Here is a 23,230-nt window from a genome sequence, read left to right on the forward strand (position 1 = left end):
AAAGACATTTCCCCAGAGATAGGGATTGAAGTTTGAAAATAAATCACTACTAACTTTGAGCCAATAAAAAAGAAAAGTCATGGAGGTGGTTTTTTCTTTCACATTCTTTTTTTTTTTTCTTTAATGCAACACTAAAACTAGAGAGTCTCATATAAAACAGGACCAAAGTACGTTTTGTACCTAAGCTAAAAATTACTTTTGTGGCCTTTGACATGCCAAAGGACTTTGCTATTATAAAGCAAGCATAAGGAGAAATCTTTTCAACCTTTTAGAAATTTAAACATAAACTGTTTTTGTCTATGTAAGGACTCGATCCTTTCAGTCTCCTTCGCATACAATTTCCAAAATCACAGCACAGATTGTCCAAAAGACATTTGTACTAATTGTTCTGTTTATGAAACTTGAGTTACCATTTCACAAAGTACAAAATATAAAAGAAATATTTTTTTTCTTTTATCCAAAGCTGAGAGAATAGCAAGCCGTTATATAACGTGGCAGTGGGCAAGGGAGAAACGGTGGTTTAATTTTAAAGCATTCATTCAAAGAGCAAGCGCTCCCTCTGAAAACTAATTTTACCCAGGTCTCTATGTATTTATTTACTGGTATTTTTAGTGGTCAGCTCATCGAAAGTACGTGGAAAGAAGGGAAGTTTTCCAGAAAGTGTGTGAAGGTATTCTGGTGTTATCTAGATCAGTGATTTTAAAAATAAAGTCTGCAGACTAATGCCAGTCCACCGCATGTTTATACCAGCTTGCAAGGCGATAAATATAGATATTGAGAGGAAGCATATAAGCAAGCAACATGGCAGCCGGGTGTCTCCAAATATAGGATTTTGTGTTCAGTAACCGCATACTTACCTCAGGTCCACGATGGACAGCCAGATGTGTTCTGTACCACAGCTTCTATTAGGAACTCAGATCCCACTCAGTGGCTGCAACCTTCCTCTGGAAGTTTTTGTGTTGTGGGCTCTGCACAGTGGTCCCAAGGACTCAATTCTGTGAGACCAAAATGCCCAAGAATACATATGAACAAATGGATATGGGTGTGTTCCCAGGAATATTTATGACATCAACGTTGAATCCCGTCAAACTTTTATAGGTCACAAAATGCTATTGTTATTTTCATCCCCCGTGTCCCCAATCAGTAAAAAGTTGTGAACATTGTAGTTCCACGGGTCATACAAAAGCAGGCCGTGGGCCACATTGGCCCTCAGGTAGGGTTGGCAGCCCAGCCATGTCTGTGGCTCAGGGAACCATGACAGGGTGTAGTTTTCTAGTCTCTGGGATTTTAATTGCTGCTTGCTCTCATGCTGGACTTTCAGTCGCTATTGGAGGGTACTGTAGAAGGCGAGATGCTTGGAACATTGTGGTAATAAACTCCAGAAGGAAAATATCCCAAGTATCGCTGCAGGAATGTATTTCAGGAGTCAGTGACCTACTAATTTACATGAACTTTGCTACAATCTAATTTTAACATATCAAAGAAGATCCTGATTGGAAGATCTGTTAATCAAGTAAGCAATCCAGTGGGTTATTTCCGTTTACCTGGGATAGGTAATAGAGATTGCATGAGCTGAAACCCCTACTTCATGCTTGCTCCAAAGTGAAGAAGTGGTGTGTGTTATGCTAACCGAGTGCTGGGAGGTACTAGATTATGCCAACAAAATAGAAAATTGCTAAGATCTGCCCTTCCCCAACCCCCATCTGAGACCATTCTGCTCCTGGGCCAGTTTCCGGCTTCAGCAAGCTGACTGTCCCATGCTCTTCTGTCAAGTGTCCCTTTAGCTTAGAGAGGGCTCCTCGCTATCCTGGGCACTATACCTCCTTTTGTTGCTTGACTCTTCACAAATTCATCAAACTATAGCATTCCTACTTAGGAGTTTCTATGTGGGATGGTTTGGGTTGGTTTTCTCTTCTGTGTTAATGGAAGCCTTTCACCTGGCCTCACCTAATGACTTCGGGTAAACGTCAGCAGGAACTAAGAAACCATTCTGTTAGCAAAGCCACCCACCTACTCGAGGGTTCCTGTATTTCTTCTCTCTTGTGCTTTTCCCTCTTCACATATGTATCAGACTTTTGAAAGGAGAACTACTTGTAGGATTTCAAACTTGGGGAAGCTTTCATTGGGCCGAAAAGCTTACGTTTTGAGCTGATATGATAGGATCTGCTGTCAGAATTCATGCTTCCTTTGCTCTGTTTGGTTAACTTTTGTACCCATGCCATGGCATTTTTTGGACTAAGTCAAGTGGCAGAAAGTGTGGAACAGAGCATGTTCAACATGCCCTTGGAATAGAAGCAAGCCCATTAAGGCTGTGTCAGCAGAGTAAAGCATGTTTGATCATGCACGTGCTGTCCTGCAGGTCAGCCTTTCCAGTGACAGAGAAGCCACCCCTCCTGAAATCCAAGAAAAGTCGCACACATTGGTTTCCCCATTCTAATATACATTCCTTTCAAACCCAGCAGCTTTTTAAATAACTCTCCTTTTCACGATAAAATACAAGCCAAGCTGTTGTAAACACTTCCTTTCTCATTCATATTTAGTTGTCCAGTGTGTTAGCCCCATTATCTCCGTGGACTCAGAAGCAAAGGGTCCTTTCCTGTTGCATTTTGGGTTTTGAGTAGCATGTTAATCACATGTCCAGTCTGTCAGCCACAAGAAATGGGGGACACTAGCTACTACTAGGAATTTACAACGCTGTGTCCAATGGAAATCTTACCTTAAATTGTTGCTCTGCATGGACCGAATGTTATTCATGTAACTAATGTTTCTCAGGCACTGTCCATTTGCCAGGACTTACACAGCTTTTAGTTTATATAAGATTTTCTTAAAGATCATGAAATGTTTTTCATCAAGGGGTATTTATAACTGGGGACATATGAAACAAAGAAGATTTGTGTAACTTAAGAACAGGTCCTCTTCAGAATGGTAGCCAGTGTGTGTGTGTGTGTGTGTGTGTGTGTGTATGTGTGTGTGTGTGTGTGTACTAGTAGATGCATACACACATATGTATCTTTGTGTATGTATGTATGCATGTATGTATGTATATTTGTGCATGTGTGCCTTTGTGTATGTTTGTATGTGTACTTGTGTGTATGTGTGTGTACGCACATGTATGTAGAAAGTTTTTTTCTTCACAGATTTATTATTTGTATGAGTACACTGTAGTTGTCTTCAGACACACCAAAAGAGGGCACTGGATCCTATTATAGATGGTTGTGAGCCACTGTGTGGTTGCTAGGAATTGAACTCAGGATCTCTAAAAGAGTTCTTAACCACTGAACCATCTCTCCAGCCCCTAGAAAGGTTTTTGAGTTCCAGATCATGTACATCATGTTAGTTAGGGTTTCTGTTGCTGTTGTGAAACACTATGACTGGAAAGCAAATTGGGGGAAAGGGTTGATCTGGCTTACTCCTCTGTATCATTGTTCATCAGCACACAAAGTCAGCACAGGAACTCAGACAGGGCAAGAACCTGGGGGCAGGAGCTCATGCAGGAGCCATGGAGGAGTGCTGCTTACTGGCTTACTCAACATGCTTGCTCAGACTGCTGTCTTATAGAACCCAGGGCTACCAGCCCAGGGATGACACTACCCACGATTGGCTGAGCCAACCCCATCCATCACTAATTAAGAAAAGTACCCTATCTATGGGCTTACCCACAGCCCAAACTTATGGAGGCATTTTCTTAATTGAGGACCCCGCCTCTCAGATGCCTCTATCCTGTAACAAGTTGATGTGAAAGCAGCCAGCACATGCATGTATATTCCATGTAGCATGTCTCAGTAAAGCCCAGCCCTTCTCAGTGAGTTGAACTCTCATCAGTATGCGGTAATACTGAATAAACAATTATGACACACTTATTGGCAGATTATCTGCGCTGTGCTTCTAGAGAAGCATTTTAGGAAGAATATGACCATGAGTCAGAAAGGGAAGTGTTGTGGTAAATATTTTAGAAAGGGGTAACCTTTTATCCCACGCTAGTCCTGGCACCCATAGGGCCACATGGCACTGTGGGGTACTTTTGTCTCGGCGGCTCCACGCTGCCCCCAAGTACTCTCAGACCCAGGCGATCTGTGAGCCATAACAGTGTGGCACCTTGCCACACTGGTCCCTAGAGTCAATTTTGGCACCCGTGGGACCATATGGAACTAACCATAATTTATATCTGGTTAGTATCTCTCCTAGAGACTCTCTGCTAGCCCCAAACTCTCTGGTTCCAGCTACCCGGTAAAATCAAGACTCAACAAACTACAACCCAACAATCAGATTTATATGTTACATTCTCAATCCATAATACATCCACACAATAAACTCACAACAAGTTGATAAAAATAAAAATACAAACCACCCACCTAGATAAGATAAATTGACCTATAGAAATCCATCCCTTAAGAAATATTCATAACAATCGGTATCTATGTAGAGATGCATGATGATAGATTGTTTACGTCTGCCTCCATGTTGCCTCCCCTCTCCTCTGCTTCTCCCTCTCCTTCTAAAAGCTCTGTTCCTGACTCCCTTCCTTCTCGTCCAATGACAGGCCTCGCCTTTTCTTGTGTCTGCCTTCACCTACAGGGAAGTCAGAATATATATAAATAAGTGAACTATCTTGATGGTTCTTTTAGTAAAACAGTGTCCACTTGGAAGGAACAGCCTCATTACTATAACTTCAGCTGCCTTGGAAATCTATGAGATAAAGACTAACTACATTACCTGGTAGTTCTGGGTTATCAGGTTGCTGTCACACTCATCTCTCTCATTCACGGAATGGTGCTGTATAGGACCAGGTTTATAGTGCTTCACCCAAGAGAGCCACAGTTCCAATTCCAGCTCTGTGAGAGCAGATTTTACCCACTCAGCCTGTTTGGTACTGTCAGCTTCTAAGAGGAGTCTTACTGGCTTTCACATGTCCGTGACTCTAATTGGGTGGGAGATACCCCTCATACTGGTTAAGGAGGCTCCCAGTGGGCCACAGGTCTTTTCACTAGACAGTCCCACCATTTGTTCCCCATCCCCCAGGCTCTGAGTGTCCGCCTCACTGTAGCCACCTCATGCCTCCACAGTTTCCATCTGCCCCCGATGGTTTCGGCTGTGCTGGTCTGTTTCTCTTCTTTCTAATCTGCCTATTCCGTGATGGTATCATTGTGCTCACCTCTGTCCCTTCTTTAACCTCTCATCTGATCTTATTTTTAGCCTGCCTCGTTATTGATGTGCCCCTCTATATTTTCATTAATTCTGTAGTGCAGTGGCCTCCTGGGGATTTGGAGTCAGGTGGGAAGGGCAGTTTTCTTTCTTCCTTTGCACCCTCCCCCTTCTCTCGCCAACCCCACACCCACTCCTTACTTCTGTTTCCCCACTTAGGGACTCTTCTTTTCTCTCTGTTAGTCTTAAGTGTGCTATAAAAGAGTCCAGTGGGGACTCTTCCTGCTTCCTGTCATTGCTACATCGTCTCCATCTCTCCCTTAGCTCTGGCTGACTAGCCCTTGAACCTTGGGCTTTATTCAGTGTGAGACCTTGACCTGAGATCCCATGAGCTGAGAAAGGTGGAGTTGGGGTTTCATACAGTTGGTTGCACGATCCAGGCTTCGCTTCTCCTCTTGGTGATGTGTTAGAGCCCTGACTGAACTGTGTTCTACATCTGCAGACATGTGTCTGTCTCTCTGGAGGGGGAGGCCTATGGAATTTGGCCTCTCCGCCTGTGGGTTATTTTTCCCAGTTCACTGAGGTGGTGGCAAGACTTTCATTTGTTTGTGTGTTTGTTTTTATTTAATTTGTCTATTTGTGGAGTCAGCCAAGCCCATGTGTGGAGGTCAGAAGACAACTTAGGGGTTTGGTTCTCTCCTTCCACCCAATGGATCATGGGGATTGAATGCTTGGTGGCAAGCACCATTTACCAATGCTAAGCCACGCTGCCGGCCCGAGTTTGTTTGGTTTTGAATGAAAAGGTGAGGCCAGACCCTTTCTTCCCTTGCTAAGTCTTATTTCTAACAGCCCTCGCATGGTTTGCTGGGGCAAAGAGAACCTGTGTGCCTCAGCCGTGGCATTATCAGCCCTCCTTGAGAGAAGGGTATGCTATCTGAACATCCTCCCTCGGTTCTTGTTCTCTATGCCCCTCGCCCCCCCACCCCACCCCACACACACCGATTCAGAGCTTACCTGTGTTCCTTTTTGTGTGAACCCTTTGATTGGTGGTCAGTACAATGGCACTGATACAGACCTTGTTAGCACAAACCCAGATTTGACACAGTTGGCACTTGGCTCCCCCTCCCCTCCGTCCCGGCCCCTGTTCCTTATTTCATTAGTTTCACAGTAATGAGATCTCGCATACATGATTGAATTTGTTAGTCTCCTTCATGTTTGGTTATAATGGAGTTTGCCTATAATTAATTAGGTCTGCTTGGCAATGACTCATCACTTGTCCTTCCTCCTCCCCTCCCCCCTCCTCCTCCTCTTCCCCTTTCCCTTCCTCTTCCCCGTTCCCTTCCTCTTCCTCCTCCCTCTCCCATCCCTTCTCCCTCTCCCTCCTGCCCCCCCCCCCGTCCTCCTCCCAGGCACATGTCCAGGAAGGGTCTTCACCCTGGGGAGACTCTTCAGTCTTTTCTCCAAGCTGCCAAAATGCCACCCAGGTTCATTTTTCCTAAGTTGGAGGCCACACATCATAGTTTTCAGGACTTGTCTACCCATCTCTGATGCTTTTTGGGGGGTGGAGGGACTTCCATCCCCTAAAACCACCTTTAAAGATTCTGGTATGGCGTTCTTCTTAACTTGGCAGGTTTCTATTAACTTTTCCTAAACAACCTTTTAATGGTGGTTTTAAGTTTATTCCACCAGGGTTTAGGCAAAGATTTAAAACTCTCGTTTTAATTCTCTTGTTTCAACCTGGTTGTGTGCTGGGTGCCTCCCATTTGTCTGAATATTCACAAGTACTCATCAGTGGGCAGCCACTGACACCATCTGAGAAGTCAAGTTTCCCAGTGCCAGCCTGCTACTAGGAGGACGGTCTGGGTCAAATGCAGACCCTGAAGAAGGTCACACTGTGGTCCTCTGGGTGCCATGCCACTGCCTTTGTTTCTGAGGGATGGTGTGTACCTCAGTCCCCCTGCTAACATTCATTTATTTCATCTCCAAAATGAGAGTCTGGCCCGCAAGATCCTTCCCAGCTCTGAACGTCTGTTTATGGTTAGTAGAATGAGAAGACTACATTTTACCTTAACATAAATTTATTTGACTTTACATTTAATAGGAATGACCATATATTTCAAGTTTAAATATATATTTACATATTTCTGCAGTCAGGAATTTTAGATTATATAAACCTTTTTGTTTTCTGAACTCATTTTTCAGGTGCTTTGGAATTTACCCCGCTCTTCCTTTTTTACATCCAATGTTTGTAGTGACAAAGTTGGAAAGTTTTAATCCCAGGTGGGGTTTTGTCCTCTGTGTTGTTTTGTTTTGACATTGCCATCCTGTTATCAACACACGACGTGGTAGGAGTTGGAGGCAATAACTAAGTAAAACTTCGGTAATTCGCTTGGAAGTTAAACCTTACCCCCACGACCCAAAGAAACTGACTTAGCAGGCCAAAGATTGCATTAAGTAGACAGCAGCTCTTGCCCCTGAGAGTTTGAAATCCACAAGATAAAGTCTCTGGTGCCACTGCGTTTTAGCTCCTGTGCGCATGCTCAGTAAACAGCGGACACGTCTGTGTTTATCTGCAAAGCAGTGTCACTGTGGAGGGTAGGGAACAGCGGATATGGTGGCGACTGGTGAGAACAGAGAGTAAGGAGCCAGGAAGACTACTGAGGAAGGGCTGGGGAGCACTTCAGGAAGAGACCACACGGTAGGACTCCAAAGACAATCGAGTGGAGAAGCGAGAACTGACCCACATCTTCTGTGCATGTTGCAAGCTTCCTCTCAGTCTCGGGCTGTCCAGCCTTCTATCCACAAGACCTCAGCCTCCCTGATCTTTGGCCTTGGAATCAACCTCGAGCATTTGGCTTTCACCTCTGCCTTTGTAAGCGTCACACCGTCCCCACCGGGACAGATCCGTGGAAGCAGTGAACTCATGTTGGCCTTTCCCTGGATAGCACACTGTTACTGGGCTCTTGCTTAGCCTTGTTTTTCTCATCCCCATTTTGAATACCTTGTACTTAACAAAGAATTTACATGACTGTAGTAATGGTGAGTAAGAAATAGTACCTGAGATGACGGGTTTCTGCATCGGAAAATTACAAGTTATGGAAGACAGTTGAGGCACAGGTAGGAAGAGACATCGATGATTCTGTAGTGAGATGACACCAGACAGTATGGGTGTTTCTTTGCTTTTCAACTTCTTCTCCTTTATTCCGAGTCTCTTGAGCCCCGTATCTAGGCCGTTTGTCTGTGGCACTGCTAAGACTTACAGAAGTCCCTTCAGCTAAAGCCCCAAGTATTTATTCAAACTCAGACATATACTTGGTTCTTTACTGCACAGGGCAGTTTTGAGTATATAGGCCTACGGCTTTCTAGATCCCCTCCTGAACAGCTTTACTACAGCATCTTCTCAATTCCAGCCATCGTCCATTGAAGGTTTTGAGCACCTGATTTTATTTCTCTTCTTTCTCTTCTCAGGGCTCAACTTTTCATTCTTGAACATTCTAGCACCCAGGGGTAAATGTCACCCACGGTGGGGCGTAGATCTCACACCCTTGCCATTGCTCAGGGGTCATTCCAGAAGAGGAGCAGAAAGACTGTAATGTCTTTCTTTACCAGACACAACAGGGCATGAATTTACAGTGACTGCAACAACATGCACAAGATTTGTTTGAGCCAGATAAAATCCCAGCATGGAGGGAGTAAGGTAGCCATGAAACCCTACCACTAGCCAAGGAGCTGTTGAGATCAGGAAACACAAAAGCCAAGTGCCTCAGAAGAGGGTGGGTGTGGGAAAAGTTTAGAGGAGAGGGTGTGACCCAGGAGGACAGTGGCCCAAACCCCGAGGGGAAGAGAGAACTTGTGAAATGGAGATGAGTTGGGGAAGGACAGGAAAGGAGAAAAGGAGGAAATACAAAGTAAATGTTATGGCCTTTATCCTGTGCCCTGTATCTAGGCCGTTGGTCTGGTGCCCATCAGGAATGTGCATCTCGCTTGTTTTGTATCTAATAGTTCAGACAAGGACGTTCATTGGAAGATATTCTATGGGTCCGTGTGCTAGACAGTGAATCCAGGTTGAATCCATCATGCCAGCATGGCTGGGCGGGCAGTGGAGTTGCTGAAGAATCGCCATCCATGGCAGAACCAGACCTGGGTATCACTTATCACCGTGGACTTGGCTAAAGCCCTTGAGAAACATTGTGTCTCTAAAGAAAACAGTTTAAACCCAATAACCCTTGCTTCAGTTGCTTTTAATGACAGGCCCATTCTGTGGGGTTTTTCTGCATGAACTTACCCGACCTCCTATAAAAAGAAAATCTACCTCAGATGTGAGGATTCATTTATTATCTGTTCCATTCTGTTCTTTCCCAAGAACAGTAGGTCTTCCGTGTATTTTTCTGTACATAGTCATGTTTTTTTAAGGATTGTGGGCACGTTTTCTGTGAAGTTGGCCATAGCTTAACGATGTGCAGTAATGGATTTCTTCATATTTTAAATATTTTCTAAGAGACTCATGCAGAAGTAGAGGAGGAATGACTAATATTTTGGTTTGAGAGTAAGGTTGTGAAATAAACCATGGATATTTTGTAAAATTTAAAAGAAAAAAAAAGTGTTTCAAGGGACCGCAGAGATGTCTCAGTGGTTAAGAGCAGTTGGTGCTCTTTCAAAGCACCAGAGTCCTGGTCCCAACATCTATGTTAGGTGACTCAAAACCACTGAGGACGCCGTCTCTAGAGAACCTGGTGCCTTCCTTATCCTCTGCTTACACTTGTACGCCCATGCACAGCGCGTGCGCACACACACACACACACACACACACACACACACACACACACACACACACTAAAATCTTTTTAAAAACAATTCGTTATTATAAAATGGTAAGGGAACCCTCGTAATTAAATTTGCTAACTGAAGAGCTTCAAGTAACAAATGTTTTTGTAAACCTTAAACAAGTTTTATGAATGTTGCCTTCATACAACATTGAAACTGTGGAAACATCAGCAGTTCAGGGCCCCCATTTCTCTTCCAGAGGACGTAAGTTCCACTCTCAGCACCCACATTGTCTGTAACTCCAGTTCCAGGAGATCCAAACTGCCCCCTCTGGCCTCCACAGACACCAAGTGTGCATGATGCTCAAACAAACACGGAGGCAAAACAACCATACCTATAAAATAAAAAATAACCATTTTTAAGACCTGATCATTAAGCCGTTATTAAATGTCCATAAGCCCTGGAAGTGCTATCACAAGTGGAGAAAGGCACCAAGACTCCACTTGTGTGTGTGTCTCAGAAGAGCCTTAGAATATCTGTTGCCTTCCCCTCTGCTTGGCACAGAGGAAATCGCTACTGAGAACAGTCAGCACTGGGTTACCGTGCTGCAAAAATCTGCGTGGGAAAACGAGATCTGCACAACCATAGATGAGTAATTCTAGATCATTCACCCTGGATAGCCACGAAGACAGGAATGGTAAATTGAGAGTGGCTACCAAACGGTGAGTGCCACACCCTGCAGTACTGGGTGAAGAGAAGGTTCTGGCTCCTGAGAGAGTTGGAACCCCCAGGCAAGAGATTGCTGCATGGAAATTACAGAAATGTTACCTAGAGGAAAGTTTGTGCAGCCCGTTTTCAAAGCACGCTTCCTTCATTCTTTGCACACACAGTTAATACGAGAGAATTATCCATGCGTGTGGCAGGGAAGACCCTGAGTTAGTGCATGGAACTGAAGTTCCATTGCACAGTAGCTCGTCTTGATGTCACAGCCATTGTGAACCAGTTTAAACGTTTTGCTTTTTAGCATAATTACCTAGGAGAAATGTGGATAAACCATTTTATGACCTTAAAAAAAAAGAAAAGAAAAGAAAAAGAAGTTATTCTGCATGCTTAAAGGTTTTTCTGAATTCTTAGTAGGTTCTCATAAAATCTAAATTCCATATTATTTAAGGATTTTCATTATATAAGCCTCTAAGTTAAAGAGAAAATCTTGCCAATATTTTAGCGTTAGATATGTCTCTGATCACGGTCAGTTTCTGAGAGGGCCTTTGGGCATTGTCCTGTTCTTGGTGTGGATTCTGTGGGCATTGTTTATCCAAGAATGGTGTGGATGCTGGGATTGGCTTAGAGATGTTCTTTTTGGCTGGAAGGTCCCTTCCCCACCACCCCGCCACCCCGCCACCCCGCCACCCCGCCACCCCGCCACCCCGCCACCCCGCCACCCCGCCACCCCATCACCCCACCACCCCATCACCCCACCACCCCACCACCCTTATACTTTCCTCCCCATTCTAGGCCCTGCTCTGAGGCCATAGCTTTGCCCTATTATACTTATATTTTGTGTGTTTGTTTGTGTGGCTGAATTGTTGGTTTAAATTTGTACTCACAGGAATATTTGGTCTTAAATATTTCAAACATTGTTTAAACCTCTGACCTAAGAGTTATCATAGAAGCAAAGTCAGACAGTGATATAGATGAAAATGGTGGGCTCTCCCTTTCTCTCTCTCTCTCTCTCTCTCTCTCTCTCTCTCTCTCTCTCTCGTGTGTGTGTGTGTGTGTGTGTGTGTGTGTGTGGTACTTAATTTCCAATAACCTTTTATCTCCCAAGATACTTAATCTGTCATTTAGGATCTATGAGAGGCTCCTTTTGTAGCTGGCCACAATGCCAGAGATGCAAGCCATAGACATGGAGCCTCAGGGCAGGAGAGCCCTTGGCAGGGTTCACTACCCAGTGGGTGTTTCCTTCAGTTCCATCAGGTCTGTGTTCCCTTGGGGGAATTTGTACCCAAAGAGTATTGAGTTTTTCTGTTGACTTCCTTCCAAAAGCATGTGTTTTCTGCATTCCTATTTTATGGTTCCCTGCAAAGGAGGAACAGTTTCTTTCCTTATTTGGTTTGGATTTGATTGGCTATGCTTGGGATTAGTTTGGTCTTTTAAAAAGTAAAACAAATGAGAGGTAGCATAGGGCGGTGCCCACAGCGCTGAGCAAAGATGCAGCAGGCCAGAGCTCTGGTCTCCGCCTTCCCATTGTCAATCAGAACAGAGCCGCCCGCTTCACTAGCCCCCGCCCTACAGCTGGATACAGATGGTGTGCACCAGTGGAGCCCAGGTTGCCAGCCTCACCTTAGTTTCAGAATTCTACACTCTTTGCAGTGACGGCGATAGTAACCATGTCAACAGTAACAGACGCTCCCTCCCAGGCCCACAATGCCCCTGAAACATGGATGGTATTTTTTTTTTCTTTAGGCAACAACATAAGAGCTTGCACCAGGTCATTCGGGTAGCAGGCTCAGGTAGTATCGAGAGCCACGTTGCTTCAGTTCCTTGCAGTTGCCCCAACACTCGGATTTTTCTAAGCCGGACACACAGGGGTCAGATTGAGACGAGTCTGAGCTTAAATCTCTCCTACTTCCTAGCAGTGTGAACTGTGGGCAGGTTGTTAAGCCTCTCTCCGAGCTGCACTCATCTAGGACATGTGATGCAGATATGACGTCTACATCATAAAGAAGGTGAAGACAGATGAGTCTACGTTTGCACAGAGAGAGAGAGACAGAGACAGACAGAGACAGAGACAGAGACAGAGACAGAGCACTGAAATGAACAAGGGAACAAATGGTGTCTTTGCCTTGCCTATTAAGCTGTGAACATTGTTTCTTAGAAAAGAGACCTGATATGCGCACAAAATAAAATTGTATGTGGTCTACGTATCCATCCATTATGCAGAAGGTTAATTCTTCGTAAGAGATTTCTTGGGCTTTTGTTTTTCCTCTTTAAGTCTATGAAGAAATTACCAAGATCATGTAGGATTTGCAGTTTTTTGCCATTGCCGTTGCGTGCAAATGAGATGTGAATAAATTCTCCGCTCCTTGCCAGTGGTCTGTAGTATGCCCCAATCCACTCAGGAGTGCTGAAAACATTCAGCTGCCCTTCAGAGCTCTCACCAAGTGACTTGGAGCTGTCTGCCAAGCACCGAAGTGCTAGGAGACTTCCAGTGTCTCTCACCTCCAGTGTCTCTCAGCAGAGACATGTAAACTGTGTTTAAAAAAAAAAAAAGTCATGTCCATGACAGCCAGTGGACTTGGATGGTTAGTAGACATTTTCACATTCTTTTATCAGTGATTTACTTCTTTAATCTGCTGCACCCAAGTAGAGAAGGACTTTAATTGTCTTCTCTTTCCGTGTCTGCTCACTCTGCCATTCTATCTCTCTTACTAACGACATTGCTGAAAAATGCCACATCTAGGAGAGGGCTGTGAATCCCCCAACGGGAGAGCTCTTCTCTGCATTAGCAGCCTAATTTTTTAGAAGTCCAATCACAGCAGTCATTGTCCCAGTACACTTTAGCTCTGGGATGTGACCGGTTTGCATGTTGAATCTGAGGCAGTGAAACCTCCTGAAGAAAGATGTATAGTGGGCTTTATGCATCGTCGCTGAAAGAATTTTTGCTTTGAAGCCTGATGCGAACACTTAATTTTTATTTGCTATTATAAAAGAGTCTCTTTGAGCTGACAAATATGAAAATATGACTGTGGTTTGGGCAGACATCCAGAAACTTGAGAGAGAATGACGCCTTTATCTTGCAAATATCCTCTGACTACTGCAGTATTCTGTCAATAGATGGAGGACGGCTAATAACACCCTGCAGGCCTCCCTCCATAAGAACTGCTCTCCCTACAAACTGTAGGGAGAGATGTATGTGTCAGGTGGTAAGCGTCGAATGCACATTTATTTAAATCTCCTGTCTTTGGGCAGCTGTTAAGTTTATGGAAGAGCTCTGGGTGGCCAGGTTTCTATTTTTTCCCAATTTATATGCTGTCCTCTCTGGAATTTTGGTGAAGCGCTAAAAGACTGCTTGTCTGTGGATGGACATTTTCACATGCTCAGAATTTCTCACGAGACTCTCATACTCTATGGCGGTTTCCCTGTCTCCAGGAATTCTGTGGTTCATCCCTTATCCTCTGCAGATATATCCAGTACAGTGGGAACCAAAGGCAGCTTGTCATACTGTGTTCTGTCAGAACAGATAAAGACTTTATGAAGGGTTAAGTAACACATACTCCAGGGGGAAGAGTTTCCCTCGATCCGCTAACTAATGCGCGCTGATCATTTCTCTATCCAGTCTTTTACTAAGTGGCTCCCATGGCTTGAACATTTATGCAGAGCCCCTGGTGAAATCCTGATGACCCTTCCTTTCATAAAAATTGTCAGAGCAAAAGAAAACAAACTTATTTTTTACTAATCTGGACTGATTTAGGGTTAGAGCTTTAAAGGATTCTGCCTACACAGAGCTCATTTATATAACCTGGGGAATATTCAGAATTTAAATTTAGCTTTTGGTTTTCTGTTCAAGCCAGATTTTGGAAACACCTTACAGATGTTATTGTAAGAAACACATCAGCCATCATACTCTACAACTGTACTAAGCAACTTAAGAGAAAGCACAGACCCTCAGTCGAAGGGACCTTTACGTTTGATGGGTACCGAAGTAAGCATCCTGGATCTTTACGGAGAACAGAAAAACTCTCTTCTCAGAGTGTGAGATGGCTCAGTTAGTAAGCTGACTGCCGCTCAAGCGTGAGGAGCTGAGTTCAACCCCTAGCACCCACATGACAGGCAGGAAGGCAGTGCACACCCGTAACTCCAACACTGGAGACTCGGAGGAAGTTAGATCCTTGAACCTGGCTGGCCAGCTAGCCTAACCGAGGTGGCAAGCACCAGGTTCAGTGTGATACCTGTCCCAAAAGTTAGGGTGAAGAACCAAGGGAAAGTCCACAGCGTTAACTTGTAACCTCCACAAGCACACATACATCCATTGTGTGTGTGTGTGTGTGTGTGTGTGTGTGTGTGTGCATGCACACGTGCACGTGCATACATACACACATAGACCTTGCCAAAAATGTAAGTTCTCTCTACATGTGTATATGTATGTATGTATATATATTATGTATATATAGATATATATAGAGAGAGTTATCTTAGAGCTACTTGGAGCTAATTCCATAACAGTTTGTCAGTTTTGAGACTGGAGGGTGGCTCTCGCTGAGGACCCAGATCTGATCTCCAGCACCACCCGACAGCTCACAGCCCCTGTCCCAGGGGATCCGATGTCTCCATGCAGCCACTGTGCCAGGCGGTCGGCTCTGCACCTGGGGCTTCAGGGACTTAACGCTGGCCGTGTTGGACATCACCTGTAACAGCACGGCAGGCAATGATAAAGACCACAAATATCGGTGTACCCCACTTTCAGTTTCCAAATGTGGCCAGTACTTTTGATGAAGGCACAGAGCCTTCCGGAACGCTGATAATTTTGTAACATCATTTCACTGGCGTAAATTTGTGCCTCAACCCACATGGCCATCCGCTTACCAAGATTTTTTCCCTCCTTGCTTACTTACTTGTCATTTAGAAAGTTCAGGCCTGGAAATACTAGGTCCATCTTGTTACCGGTCTTTGTGCCAGAGGGAAAGCCATTGGCAAAGTTCTTCCAAGCAGAGGGGAGCTGTTGGCAGTCGAGGGCTTGTGGGTGTTGCTTAGTTCTGCTCAGTTTATTCTCCCATTGGGGGAGTTCAGATCCAAAGCATTTTAAGTTTAGTTTTCTGCTGCCTCCCCTTACCCTCAGCACAAACACATGTTTTCTGCATTCTTTATCCTGGTTCCCCTTTTCAAGGCAGACGTCCCCTTATGCTTACTGTTGTGATTCATTTGAAAACAGTCATAGTTCTGTTGATGTTTGGTGGTTTGCTTTTGTAAAGCATGAAGGTATCAAATCTACCCCTTACTTTCCCAGTGAGCGCAAACACCAACACTCAAAGCCTACCAAAGCGTGCACCAATTCCCAGAAATCCCACGTACCTGAGGTCATACGTGATGTAGGCTTGACTTATCGAACGCCTGTGTATGGGAGAAAGACAGGACAGGAACCGAGTCCCCTAGCCTAAAGCTGCTTTGGAGGATGCTTACGGAAAAATAACAAGGTACAGCTTCCCTCCCGGGGATGAGACAGGCTATATTATAGAGAAAAAAAGTGCTTTTGGGAAAATTTCCCCTAAACTTTTAAATAATGAAGCATGATGTTAATGGTGTGTATTGATAACATACTGATAACATATTGGTTATATATTAATATGTATCTTCTTGTAAACCGAATTAAATTAGGACTTTATTCCTAAGGATTAAATTCTGAGGTGAGTCTTAATAACATCCACCGCTTCTGTCTTTTCCTCCTCTCACTGTGGGGTTGCATTTGCTATCGCGAATCTTTCTGGGGTATAAGTAAATAACAGGCGAGTCTAGTGCTGAAATCCCACGTGGAACCTGGGGTACTGCTAACCCACATCACAATCCCTTAAGCTGACATGCAGACGGCTTAATGTTCTAGGCTAGTTGACAGTGCGTCTATTGTAAACTCCTTGGCTCAGCGTCCAGACTACCTCGGATAATTGAAAGTGAACGGTGGTGTTCCCAGGTGCCTCGCCCTTAGGAGTGTCCTTGGTGCTCAGCTCCTGTATTAATAGACTGCTGAGGTTTTCTCCTGGGATACTCAGCAGCCTAGTGTGTGTTCTTTATTGATTTAGCCTCCAATTAACTCTGATTCTAAAGCCAGGGCCCACTTTAAGTGTAGAATAAATAATGTCTCTTTAATTCGAGCAATGCTGCTGCTGCTGCTGCTGCTGCTCCTCCTCCTCCTCTTCTTCTTCCTCCTCCTCCTCCTCCTCTTCCTCCTCTTTTTCCTTCTTCAGCTTCTGCTGGTGGCTCAAGGGATCTGATATCATTGGGCCTTAACATAAGCCTCCATGTGAATTATTTGACTCCCTGTTAGTATTCAATATAAAATGGATCTTGAATAAATAGACCAGCCTATCCTGGAATGGATTGTGAAGAAAGAGAGCGCTTCAGGTTGGCGGCAGGTATGCCTATGACTAAACTTAGATTCCTATGGCTTGTTTGTCTGTCGGTTTCATTATTGTTTTCCTTTCCACATTAGAGTATAGACCTTCCATTTGTGTATTCCATTGGTATGTTCTGCCTCACTGTGACTGTGTCGTCTGTGTGTCTGTGTGTGTGTTGGGATCTACACATAGTATGTTCTACCCATCACTGTGATCCTCACCCCCTGCAAGTTCCATGTCTCTGAACACTGCCTGACATCAGATAAGAGGATTGTCTTTGAGGAGCTAAAAGTGAATTTTTATTACACCACGGAAGAAGAGGTGGTTTGTGGTGGTGGCGATGGTGTTTTTTATTGTTGTTGTTTGTTTTTGTTTTAGTGGAAACCCATTTCCGATTGGTATGAATATTCTCAGTGACTACTTCTTAGGATGTAAGTAGAGTAGACAAACAATGTTTTGGCTGTTGGTATGCTGCTTTTTATAGCAGTTCTCGAATGTAAGGGCACTTACAGCCAGCTTGACTTCTCTGCGAACGTCCAGGTTGTACTTTCCTTAGGTGGCTCCAACCACCAATATGTTATGTAACTCTTGATTCCCAGGGCAAGGCTTTGAGCTTTATAATACTGCCAGTGAGGGGAAATATTTATCCCTCTCTCCTCCTCTGTCCTCTGCTTCTCTCTAACCAATCTGCGTGCTTTTCCTTATTCAAATTTTTGAACTTATCCCTTATCTGGGATGCCTATCTAAATAAAGAGTGAGATGCTTCCGACAACTGAGACCTAGGGAACTGTTTCTTTTTGAGTTCATAAAAACTTTAAAGATGATCTTTTCTGAGTTTTCTTTTCTTTTTTTCTTTTTGTATTTATTTCTGTTTACAGAAGAATGAAATTTCATTCGCAAAATTACAAGATGCCTTTGCAAAAGTCTGAATACGTGGGCCTCTATATAAACTGGCAAAGTCATTAGAATATGTGGCCATCTAAGCTCTCCTGGGTGTTCAGATGACGCTGTTGTTACAGCGGAAATCACTTCACTGTGAACGTGAAGCAGGCTTCGGTACAAGCCATGGGTCTTGTTCAGTACAGACATGTGGCAATGATGGAAGAGAATGCCCAGGACCTCTTGTGAACTCTGCTAAGAATATAACATTTCCCCCTAGGTCCAGTCACCAGGCAGCCACTTCCTGGAATAACAAGGGCATGGTGGTCTCTTTTTCAAGCTTACGCCATAAATCTACCAAGAGAGAAGGGAAGAAACCAGGAGAGAGGCAGCAAGGGGAGCAAGAGAATACTCAAGTAGCATGGCTGATAATTTATATAACTTAGGGGGCTGGCTCCATCCTTCAAGGTTCTCTCTGAATTTACGCCCCACACTTACAAAGGGTCTTTGGCAAAGTCTCTCCTCTCTTTAACCTGAAGTGATCTGCTGGGTCTGAGCCTTTATTTATTCACACTTCTCGCAAGGATCAAAAACTAGGAGTGAGCAGCTGAAGACTAGTGGCCAGAAAAGCGGCACAGACCTCCTGCCAGTGGGCTTACATTAACTTTACAATTAAATAAATTCAATCCGAGTTTTCAGCTTAAACTACTGTGCTCTCCTAGTAGCTGAACCAGCTAAGAAGCTCTCAGCCATCAAAATTCTCGTCAGATCTTAACTTAATCAAAGTCTGATCTCAAAGCCTTTGTCCTCCAGGAAGTCCCCAGGAACGTCAGCCACTGCCAGCCTATCCCTGTCGGGAGAGTGAGGCTGGAGGGAAATCACGAGGTTTACAGTTACGGCATTATGTCTCTGCACGGCAAGCTCCTGGCCAAGTGCTTAGCACGTGGCTTCTCCACCTAGGCCACACGTTAGCACCATCATCATAGATGAAGTCCTAGGTAGTCAATGGCTAAGGAGATGTGGTTACTAAAGGGCAAAGCTACAATTCAGATGTAGACTGTTAACATTTGAGGACCTCTGCCCTCGACCGAGTCCTGAGTTGTCATAGCTCTCATTCAAGTCCCACAATTGTTTTTATTCTTGATGATGATGTCTTCACCTTTGACCTGTTTCCAGATCCTATGTAGAACTTTACACTTGTAAACACATCCACCATGACCAAGTAAGCTTCATTTCAGCTAGCATCGCATAGTCCCAGACACAGATCTGTGAGCAGTATTCACTGGGCACTGCATTGAGGCCTGAAGTACCAAGCGTGAGGGAAGGAGACATAATAAGGACCTTGAAAACCATATGATGATGATGACACATATGGCCAGAGAGAGCTGGAGCCAAAGGCAGGCAGGTCCTTGAACAGAAGTAACAGCCAAATGCATAAGCACAGGTGGAAAAGTGTCTGTAGCAGAAGGGAGACAGACAGACAGACAGACAGAGAGCCTGCACACATGTGTTCATATCTATCTGTATGTCTGTCTGTCTCACCAAATGACACTTGTAATTTGGCAAAGCCAAACTTTGAGTAGGAAGGAGCTGGACAGCAGAAGGTTAGACAGGCAAAAGAGGAAGGTCAAGTCTCCATTCTTGAGAGACCGAGAGCTGATGAAGAGATCAAGAGAAAGGGACTTAGAGACACATTGGAAGCCAATTACCCGTGGTATGTGGGCTTCATTAGTTTACTCATTGCAATCTAGAAGAGGGGGTGGGGTGAAGGGTGGTAGTTGTCGCGAGTCTAGTGACTAAACTTAGTGACACCAATCACCTAGGAATGAACTTAAGTCATAGGTGATTACCACAGTGATAGCAAAGAAAGTGGAAGGTGTTGGGGTTACAAAGCAATTACGCATGTTTGTAAAGATCACAGTTAACTTAAGGTAGGAACAGTTAGTTTATCCCATTAGGTCAGTATGTTCAGGCAGACTGTGTTCTGGTTCTGTTTACTATTGTAGGGATTTTTTTTTTTTTACTTGACCTATGAGACAGTTTCTTTCCTGGAAACTTTTTACACCGATCCATAGATAACATCTTAAAAGAAGCTGAAGTAGGGGTTGGGGATTTAGCTCAGTGGTAGAGCGCTTACCTAGGAAGCGCAAGGCCCTGGGTTCGGTCCCCAGCTCCTAAAAAAAGAACCAAAAAAAAAAAAAAAAAAAAAAAGAAGCTGAAGTAGAGGGTGAGTGAGTACTAGGAAGGGGAGAGGAAAAGAAGTATCCTAAGGTGGGTGTGCACTACCCTGGAGGCTTCTCCTCATGACAAAGCGAGCTGGTCCCCAGGCTCCCTGACAGGACACCACCGACCCCAAACAGCCTGGTTGCGGGGTAGAACAGGGAGGGGCAGGTTGGAGCGAGCAACTCTGAATCAGATCAAACAGAGCAGCGTTGTGGAGAAGGCAGGGAAACTAAACGTTAGGAACCAAGCTCACACCCTGAGCCACCATAGCTCCTGAGTTCCCTCACTTTACCTGTCTGGGTCTGGGGTCTCTGGAGCTGCTGAGTGAGAGGCCTGAGAGAGATGGTTTGTAAGTTAAGTCCCTTCTGGCTTGAGAATTCTGTCTCTCAGACTATCTTCTTCATATCAGTTCTTTGGAATGAGTCTTACTTTCAGCTCCTGTAAACAGTCTTAAGATGCTGTTTGGAATCATTAAAGTAACACTAAGGAAGACAGGAGGAGTAATCAGCCACATTGTGAATATCTCCCATAATGTCGTTTGTACGACAATCTGCTAAAAAAAAAAAATTAGCTAATAAAAGGAAGAGATAAATACCAAGCAAATGCTTTCTGAGGATGCTAAGAACATCGAGGCAGCCTTCCAGCCGCCGAGGCCGGGCTGCTCCCAGCTGCTGCTCAAGGTGCGTCTGGGCTTTTCAAAATCTGACACAGCGTCAGACAAATACCTTTCTAAATACCTTTCTCCTGACACTTTTATCACCCCCTCCCCGAAAGTCATAACCTAACACCAGGAAGAGAACTCACAGCTACCAACTCGTTTGTCTGCAAATGAGTGGAACCTCTCATTCAGCCCTTTCAGCTAAGGTCTGAAACTGTGGATGAAAAGTCTTTATAATTTAGCAGCTCTCACCTGGCCTGAGAAACAGTTACACTAAAAAACAAACAAACAAACAAACAAACAACCCATTAGCAAATTACAACCTGAGCTGGTGTTGCTGTTGTGTTTTATACATTATGCAGATTTCTATCTCGACGTACCTAAGAATACGGCAGAAATGAACGTCTGTCTCATTGGAGGCCTCCCTCCACAGAGCTTCCTGTATTCCACAGCTTCCAGCTTCTGATTCCTCTCCAGCATTCAGAGGTCATTTCACCAGGTAGCCTTTGACAAGGCTTGTGGTGGGGGACAGCCAGCCCTTCAGCTGAAGCTGCATCCCATTTTATACAGATGTAAAGTTTTACGATCTTCAAAATCAAATCACAAACACAAACTTGCGCTCTGTCTGTCTGTCTGTCTCTCTTCTGCTACAGACACTTTTCCACCCGTGCTTACACATTTGGCTGTTACTTCTGTTCAAGGACCTGCCTGCGTTTGGCTCCAGCCCTCTCTGGCCATGCGTGTCACCGTCACCATATGGTTTTCTAGGTCCTTATTATGTCTCCTTCCCTCACGCTCGGGACTTCAGGCCTCAATCCAGCACAGCCCCAAGAACACGGCTCACAGATCTGTGTCTGGGACTATGCTATGCTAGCTGAAATGAAGCTTACTTGGTCATGGTAGATGTGTTTGGAAGTATAAAGTTACACAACACAGGATCTAGAAACAGGTCAAATAAGGTGAAGATATCAACATCAAGAGTAAAAAAAAAAATTGTGGAACTTGAATGAGAGCTATGACAACTCAGGACTCGGTAGAGGGCAGAGGTCCTCAATTGTTAACAGTCTACATCTGAATTGTAGCTTTGCCCTTTGGTAACCACAGTGCCTTGGCACTTGACTACTTAGAGCTTCCGTTGCCTTGTCTGTGATGATGGTGATACTAGGTAGAGAGCTGTTGATCCCAAACATGTTCAACCTTAAGTTCCTCTCTCCCTGTGAGACTTCATTGGGATGTAGTTACTTATAACTCTTCTTATTGCTGCAAGGGGGCCCTTTATATCAGTCATCAAAATAATGGCAAGTTTCATTTAGGTCAGGTATATTTTCTTTATGATTTCCCAGAACAGTCTCTGTATCCTCTGGACGTCGGTCCATCACCTTTACTGAGTGCTGTCCGTGTGGAGTACTTGTTAAGGACTGTGAACCTTCTTCCTGAGAGAACACCCACTTTTCTGTGTGTTTTCCCTTGTGTTTCTGGTTCAGGATCTGTATAGCATAGATGTCTGCAGAGTTAGCAAAGTGGTTGCCCTCATCCTGTGATGTTAAAAAGCAGTCTTTCTTTCACCTGCCACAGGTCAATGCATATCATTACATATGTAGCAGTCGTGTATTGAGCTGTCAGTCCATCCCCTTGAGGCCAACCTTGTAGTGACTCCACACGACTTCCCCCAAGACCTGTTGGAATTCCACACCCCAAGGGAGAACCCTTGGCTAATAGAAAACATCTAGAACCATATAGTAGCTCCTCTACCAGCCTCCATTCTGACTGGGGCCAGTGCTAGAACCCCTGCTTAAGCGTTCCCATGAGTCTTATCTGCACATAAGACTCCTACGAGAGCCCTCCCTTAAGGTTATTAGAGTCATCATCGTTGTTTCTTAATGGTGAGCTAAGATAGAACAGGAATCCTATTTGATGGAACGCATGTAGGAAACCGGGTCCAGTGACTCCATTGGAAGACCTGATAATGCTTCCTCCTTTCAGAGTGGCTGGCTAAATCAGTCAGTACCCAACAAGACAAGAATTGCTGGATCCACTAGGCTCTGAACATATCCAATGAATTTCCATAGTTCTGTGTCCATAAAGCTGGATTCTAGAGATACATTAGAACTTTATTTTAAAGTAGAGGTTTGAATAGCTAAAAACTTAAGAAGCAGTGTGATATGACCCAGTGGTTTTGAGGAATCCAGCTCTTAGGTCACTCCTGCTGACATTAAAGGACCTGCCTGTTTTAGTGTTTTATAAGCAGTGTATCACTCTCTGAATGAAGTTATCTACAAAAATCAACCTGAGATAACTTGGATTGTAACTTGCCATATAGATATATGGTTATATAAATCCCTATGAGTACGGCTTGTTCCTGGGACACAGGCTCAAGAGGGAAGGTAGGAATACCCATCCTGTGACTTTGTGCTCACACAGTATAATAGCTGTTAGCAAGGCAACAGGCTACTCT

The 23,230-nt window shown here is 44.4% G+C and overlaps 1 protein-coding gene and 1 long non-coding RNA gene across 7 annotated transcripts in view; one reads left to right on the top strand and one right to left on the bottom strand.

Moving 5' to 3' along the window:
- Positions 1 to 6,253, bottom strand: part of LOC120100716 (uncharacterized) — a 33,385-nt gene extending 27,132 nt beyond the window's left edge. The window contains exons 1-2 of the long non-coding RNA XR_005500666.2: positions 6,157 to 6,253; positions 858 to 995 (exon numbers count right to left, since the gene is read on the bottom strand). This is a non-coding gene — a long non-coding RNA (uncharacterized LOC120100716). The remainder of the gene's footprint in view (positions 1 to 857; positions 996 to 6,156) is intronic.
- Arl15 (ADP-ribosylation factor like GTPase 15) overlaps positions 1 to 23,230 on the top strand; it is a 384,290-nt gene that overhangs the window by 328,517 nt on the left and 32,543 nt on the right. The gene's annotated exons all lie outside the window — the stretch shown is intronic.

The sequence above is a fragment of the Rattus norvegicus genome, chromosome 2 (assembly GCF_036323735.1).
Source record: "Rattus norvegicus strain BN/NHsdMcwi chromosome 2, GRCr8, whole genome shotgun sequence".
NCBI classification, from domain to species: Eukaryota; Metazoa; Chordata; class Mammalia; order Rodentia; family Muridae; genus Rattus; species Rattus norvegicus.